Source organism: Primulina huaijiensis, chromosome 5 (assembly GCF_012295235.1).
Source record: "Primulina huaijiensis isolate GDHJ02 chromosome 5, ASM1229523v2, whole genome shotgun sequence".
In the NCBI taxonomy this organism is placed as follows: domain Eukaryota; kingdom Viridiplantae; phylum Streptophyta; class Magnoliopsida; order Lamiales; family Gesneriaceae; genus Primulina; species Primulina huaijiensis.
This window is the reverse complement of record NC_133310.1, coordinates 5,639,569-5,647,454: the sequence shown is the minus strand read 5'-3', so window position 1 is coordinate 5,647,454 and position 7,886 is coordinate 5,639,569.

The following is a 7,886-nucleotide window of genomic DNA, read 5'->3' as shown; positions in this document are numbered from 1 at the left end:
TATCTTAAAGTTATTTTAAAATAATCAGCAACTATTATTCTGTTTCCATATCAGTATATTTTCGATTTCGTCACATAATACATTTTTATTATTAACAAGCTAATCGAATCAAACTTTCAAGACTGGTTGAGAAATTGTTATGAATTCGGAGAAAATGCATACACACTAATGTCAGTCCTGTTGAACTGACAAAGCATGCAAGATGGTAGGACCATAGTATGCAAGCTAAAGTTTAACATGCTCGTTTTTACGTCAAATGAACTGTATGGACAGTTTGAGGAAAGATTGAATGATGATGACATTTGAATACACGCGTAAAAGTTGCATGGTTTATGAAACTCATACGATGATGCACATCACTTTCAAGGAGCTCATGACTACATGTATGCAAGATGGGGCTTTGGTCCATGAGCGTGGTGTACATATGATTGGGCTTATTGAGAAAGTGGGGGGCCTGGAATATGTGATTCCCAACGAGTTACTTGATGACATCAATTTGTTGTCATTCTCTTCCTCATTTGACGAGTTTATGGTGAACTTCAATTTGATTAAGATTGATGATAGCCTTGAAGAGCTTGTCAATATGATTATCACTTATGAAGCTACCATAAAATAGGAAAATGATGTTTCCTAATTGGGTTTCTTGTCAGGAACGAAAAATAGCCCACAAGGTAAGGGAAAGAAATGTTCTGCCCCTCATAAAGAAAAACAAACCCAATAAGAAGCAAACTCCGAAGGATACTTAAAGGGCCCACAAAGTCCGATAAGTTAGAACATATTTGTTTCACTGCAAGAAGAATGGACATAAGAAATTATCTGGGCCAAAAATGTTTCGGAAATGATAAATGAATGTCCAAATTAAACAAGATTTCAACAACAAACAAAAGAAAATTAGAAGATCCAAATCCCGCACAAATATGGCACGCTAGACTAGGTCATATTCCCCAAAGAAGGATGCACAAGCTAGTGGGAGAAGACATGTTTGACTTGTCAGACATAAATTCTCTACTTACTTGTAAGTCCTGTCTAAAAGGAAAAATGACCACGACTCCATTCGATGGAAACGTGGAACGTGCGCATGGTCTACTGGATTTGATCCATACAGACGTTTGTGGCCCGCTAAGTGTTAGCACAAAATTTGGGCAATCCTACTTCATTACCTTTACTGATGACCATTCGAGGTATGGGTATGTTTATTTGATGAAACACAAATCTGAAGTGTTTGAAAAGTTCAAAGAATTCAGATCTGAAGTAGAAAATCAGCTAGAAAGAAGTATTAAGGCACTTCGATCTGATCGATGTGGAGAATACTTGAGTGCTGAATTTTTGGGTTATCTAAAAGAGAATGAGATTCTCTCACAGTGGACTCCACCAGCAACACCACAATTGAATGGTGTTTCTGAACGTCGAAATCGAACCTTGTTGGACATGGTTCGATCCATGATGGGATTCATTGAATTGCCTACATCGTTTTGGGGCTTTGCGCTTGAAACTGCGGCAATGTTGTTGAATAATGTCCATACTAAAGCAGTGGATAAAACACCATATGAGATATGGATGGGGAACCTCCCAAGTATTCTTACATGTGAATATGGGAATGTCCTGCTTATGTGAAGCAGACAGTGGGAGACAAATTGGATAGTAGATCCACTTTGTGCTACTTTGTAGGATATCCAAAGAATTTTGTTGGATATTATTTTTATCATCCTAGTGAAGCAAAAGTGTTTGTTTCAAGAAATGCCACCTTTTTGGAAAGGGAGTTTATATTAGATAGAAAAGGCAAGATGATAGAACTTGAAGAAATTCAAGATACTCCCTCAACTTTAGAAGTTGAACCTAATCCCCTAGAACCAGTAGTTGAAGTACAAGCTCCTAGAAGGTCTGATAGGGTTATTAGACCACCTGCCAGATATACACTTCTTCATGAACAAGGCCGTGCTGAGCCTTGTGTTGGATGTGATCCAATGAATTTCAAAGAAGCAATATCTGATACTGATTCAACCAAATGGCTTGAAGCCATGCGGTCAGAAATGGACTCTATGTATTCAAACCAAGTCTGGACATTAGTGGACCCACCTGAGGGAATTGTTCCCATAGTATGCAAATGGAGCTACAAGAGAAAGCTTGGGGCGGATGGAAAGGTAAAGACCTTCAAAGCAAGACTGGTTGCAAAAACGTTATACTCAAAGGCATGGAGTTGACTATGAGGAAATTTTTTCACCAGTTGTTATGTTTAAGTCCATTAGAATACTACTAGCCATAAAAGCATGGTATGACTATGAGATATGGCAAATGGATGTAAAGACTGCATTCCTCAATGGAGACATGAAAGAAGAAATTTATATGTCACAACCTGAGGGATACACATCAGTAGGAAGTGAGCATAAGGTATGCAAACTTTAGAGATCAATATATGGTCTCAAGCAGGCGTCAAGGAGATGGAACCTCAGATTTGATAGCACTATCAAAGAGTTTGGTTTTGCTAAGAATCGTGAGGAACCATGCGTGTACAAGAAAATTAGTGGGAGTGCAGTGACATTCCTAATACTTTATGTTGATGACATACTACTCATAGGGAATGATGTAGGATTAATGCAATCAACTAAAGTATGGTTAGCAAGTAAATTCTCCATGAAGGACATGGGCGAAGCATCTTATGTATTGGGAATACAGATCTATAGAGATAGATCGAAGAGGATGCTGGGACTCACCCAAGTCACTTATATCGATACCATTCTGAAGATATTCTCTATGGAAGAGTTCAAGAGAGGATACTTACCAATGTGTCATGGTGTTACTCTATCTAAAGCAATGTGTCCCAAAACTGAAGAAGAGATAGAGATGATGACACGTGTTCCATATGCGTCAGCTATTGGTAGTATCATGTATGGTATGATATCGACACGTCCTGATGTGCTTACGCTTTGAGTGTTACAAGCAGATAGCAGGCGAACCCTGGTCCAATGCATGGGAAGGCCGTGAAAGATATTCTTAAGTACTTGAGAAGAACTAAGAACTTGTTCATGGTCTATGGGGGTGGAGAATTAAAATTGGAAGGCTACACTGATTCTAGCTTCCAATGTGGTGTAGATGATTCGAAATCGTCCTCTGGTTTTGTATTCATGCTTAATGGTGCGGCTGTCTCTTGGAAATGTTCCAAGCAAGACACCGTTGCGGATTCAACCACTGAAGCTGAATACGTTGCTGCATCAGCTGCAGCCAAAGAGGTAGTTTGGATGAGGAATTTTTTCCAAGAGTTGGGCGTTATTCCTAATGGAGTTGATCCAGTCCCGGTGTACAGCGACAACACTAGTGCCGTTGCGCAAGCCAAGGAACCAATGTCTCATCAGTTATCCAAACATGTACTGAGGAAGTTCCACATCATCCGGGAGCTTGTGGGAAGAGGAGATATATCAGTTGAAAGAGTCTCCTCTACAGATAATGTTGCTGATCCACTTTCAAAGCCCTTGCCAGAACCATTGTTTGAAAAGCATCGCGAAACAATGGGATTAAAGTTTATGAGTAGTTGGCTCTAGGGCAAGTGGGAGATTGTTAGAGTAGATGTCCTGTAAGCCAACTGTTGGCTAGGGAATTTATTGACTCAGTTGTAATAAACAATCTTTATTTTAATATAATTTACTTTTTAATGGTTTTGTTGTACTTAATCTGTATACCCATGCAAGCAGCATAGATAAAGTCCTTGATTATGCTTTAATACAAATGAATCGTAATTCGATGTTGAAACTCATTTATAAACACTGCATATTCTAAATTCGTTCCTAGTCGATTCAGCCGCCTAAAACAGGGATAAAGGTCGCTCGAGCTCAAGACTAGCATCTGTGATGTCGTGTACTGCGTTTCTTGGTAAGGGCTTAGAGATGTCCAAACATACAGATGGGTAGTCATATGATGATTATACTGAACAACCCTCCCTCGGACTTTCCAAGTGGTTATCATTCATCGAGAGGATAAGTCCGTGGTTATGATTGTACACCATTAGTCCTTACGACCCGGGACAACACCGAGGCTCTATATGCTAGGACTGTGCTTTGACTCGTTTACCGGCTCCAGGAGAGTCATCAGGTGGCGAGGTTGGGTACAGTTGCGACTCATATAGGAGCCAGTGCATTGTAGTCGGGGATTCACCGCTCACCTGCGGGTGTGGATATCCTATGTGATCTGATGAAATAAGAGTGCGTGGAATCTCTGGCCAGAGTATGAGATGTACGTTGGACAAGGAGTTCTCCAATAGTACATGAGATGCCACTATTATATGTGTCACGTAGTTATCGAATTGATATGCAACCCCCGATGAACCAATGGTTGCAGATTCGATCGTGATATATGAGATGAAGGGACCGTACTGTACGCTAATCATAATCGACTGGTTCTGGCAGGCACTATCAGTGATACCTAGGGGATCATGGGGCGATGCTACTAGACGCTCTTACCATGATCCGATGGGTGCAATCAGAAATGAGTTCTGACATTCTTGATCAATGTGTTGATGAAAAGAATGGGGCTAACTAGGGTAAGCCCGAATAAAGGATTATGTCCTGAATCACAAAGAGTTGTGAACCCACGGCTAGCTGTATCCCTGAACCATTGAGGGTCACACAAGCACTGGATCGTTTGTTCCCGTTGAGAGAATAAATTCAAGTAGTTGAATTTATATTATGATATAGTAAATTCAAGGAGTTGAATTTATAAAATGTGAGAATTTAATTTATTAAACTCAAAAGTTGAGTTTATTAATTAATAAATTAAATAAGGAGGGTATGTTTAATGGGCTTGTAAGAGTACAAGTCCATCATAATAAATAATTAAAGTTTTAATAGGCTTTGATTAAATTAATTAAACTAGTTGGACTAGCCCAATTAATTAAATCAAGCCCATGAATGTTAATTATGTGATTAGGCTTTGGCTTCATTATAAATAGGATTGATCAAGACAAAAACCCGAGCCTCCACAACACACTAATTTTCAATGTGTGTGATTCTCGAAAATCACAACTTTAAATCCTCCAAATATTTAGTTTACTTAATTAATGAGATTAATTAAGTAAATCATGATTAAAGAAATATTAAGATTTCTTTATTCCAATTTGCATAGGTTCATTCGAGAGTTTCAAAGAATTGCTAGAATTCTTTTTCGGCTCTTACAATATGCAAAAATAATTTTGTACTCTCAAAAGGATTTTAAACCAAATTGTGTTCTATCTCTACGGAAAAATATCTTCTATTTTTCTAGTGCAATTTAGAAGAGGAATAAATATTCCAGTCGTGGACCTGATTCGGAGGTTGAAGAAAGTTCGTAAAGAATTACAACAAGAGCTATCTCCGCTAAACCCGGAATAGTTGGAGCCAAGTGATTTAATTCACAAAGGTATAATATTTTAACTCCCTATGAATGTTTAATCGTAAAACCATACGAGCGTCCAAATCAAATATATTTAGATTGTCAAAATATAATAAAAAAAAAATTTTAAAACTTCCGCTGCGTTTGGGCGTGTAGAAAACCGAGATCCAACAATCTATTCATCAAAAGAAGTAGGGAGCTGGTAGGCAGAAATAGAGAGAGTTTGCAGCCTCGAAAAAAATACATTTCATGTTTCATTTTGGAAAAGTCTGTAAAGTATCTTTAATTTTCAGGTGGGAAATTGTAGTTTATTTTATTTTATTTTATTTTTTTTTTCAGTTTTGATCATTTAGTTTATCAAATTTTGATCTTAGTCTTATATTTGTCAATTTTTGACAATTTTATTCATTTTCAGTTAAAGATATACTTTGTCATCATGCATATGATGTCATATTAACTAATTAAAGTCACATCGAAAAAATAAAAACTTTCAATTTTTTGTTTGAAGATAACAAAATATGATTAAAATGTGACAATTTATTGAAAGATTTCCTTTTAATTAAGTATTTCCTTCTTAAAATATATTTCAATATCACGATAACTTCATCTATATGTGCTTACTATTACTATTTTTCATGAGATTCACATCATTTCTCTAAAAAATAATAGTTTATGATAGCTTCATCATTTTCTCATGAAATCATATTTTAAGAAATTTTCCGTTTATTTACTGATGCGGCGAAGTTAAACCAAATCAAAACAATATACTCACACTTTATAATTAAGTATAAACCCCTTATACTTGCGGTAGTATCAAAGGTATATTTCTTATTAAACACCAAATATACTATTACTTTATTTAAAATTAAATATGGAAGGAAAACTCTATTATTGTTGTGAGGACACGGAATTTCAGAGAACGAAACATTTTAAATTGTGCAAAATTCAGCATAGTAAAATTCGGGATGTCGTAAAAACTACAAGACCGAAGCTCGAAACTTTAGCTCAAAGAAGCTTCATTCATATGTCCTAAATAAACCAAAATTATAGTCAAGGAAAGAGCTAAGAGTTTGGACAAATTTAATATGTAAGAACTGACCTTTGAGTTAACCAAAGTGATTCTTGGTTGTGGATGAAATTTTGACTACTTGGGCACCAAGTTTTCGGCCAAGACCACCCCTTGGTGTGGCACAATTCAACTTAAAAAAATACATGCAAGCCCTTTCACAAATCTTTACACCAAAAATCCTCCCAAATCACTCGTAATTTCGGCCACCTCAAGGAAGGAATAAAGGCTGGCATCGACCGTTTCTTGCAGCAGCTAGGCACGTCCAAGTGCTGCCCAAATCATGACCAGGTGCTGCCCAAATCGTGACCGAGGTGCTGCCCAAGTTCGCCCGAAAGGCTACCCGTTTTCGACCCAAGTATTCCCAAGTTCGGCCAAGGTTCGTCGAAAGTCCAAGCAAGTTCGAAACCGTACCTTTGAATTACAGTAAGTGGGCCTATATATATTTTAAAAGCTCATATATGTGTTAAAATTCGATTGTATACTATATGTTTTGCTATGAATCATTTGTATTATTTTATTCTTCTCACTTGCATCTTTTGCTAAGGTTTGTTCCGATCTGATTCGTTCTGTCCATTTTGTTTTGATTTGATCTGTTCGATCTATTTGTTTCGTACCAATGGGATAAGTTCATTTTATATGATTTGAATGATGGCGCATCGGGAAAGCGTGTGAGGAAAAATGCTCCAAAGAGAGCATGTCTGTGAGAGAAGGCCCTAACGGGAGCCCAGATCTTGGAAAAGACCCCGGAGAGAGCCCATTTACAAGAGAAGATCCCAGAAAGAGCCCAAGATCAAGTACAACATATGGTCATTATTATAAGATCTGTGTGATTCTGATTTGATAAGACTTTGTCTGTTAAGATTTTGTTATGTTTGATATGATTTGATCGATATAAGTTCTAAACTCTGTCTGTTCCATTTTCGACCTTTGCTATGAAAAATGATCATTTTAAAGATAATATATGTATAACTTGTTATTCTGGGTCGGCAATCCATTACAAGAAATTCTGCATACAACAACGCACATACGACAACAGTTTTTACCCGTCGCAAACTGTCTATAAATATCTCCATTTTCGATCCATTTTACTCCACAACACTTAAAATTTTTCTCTTTTACACCATTTTATCACTTCACACAACACTTAAAATTTTTCTCACCACTTCATAACACTTAAAATTTTTCTCTCTTACACCATTTTATCACTTCACACAACAATTAAAATTTTTCTCTCTTACACAATTTTATCACTTTCACACAACACGTAAAATTTTTCTAACCACTTCATAACACTTAAAATTTTTCTCTTTTACACTATTTTACTACTTCACAACACTTAAATTTTTTTTCTTTTACACGATTTTAGTTTGGATTATTAGTTTCTTTTAGATTTATTAAATTATTAAAAGAATTTTTTTTATTTTTCGAAACAAATTAGCGACGGAAATCTTGACACTGA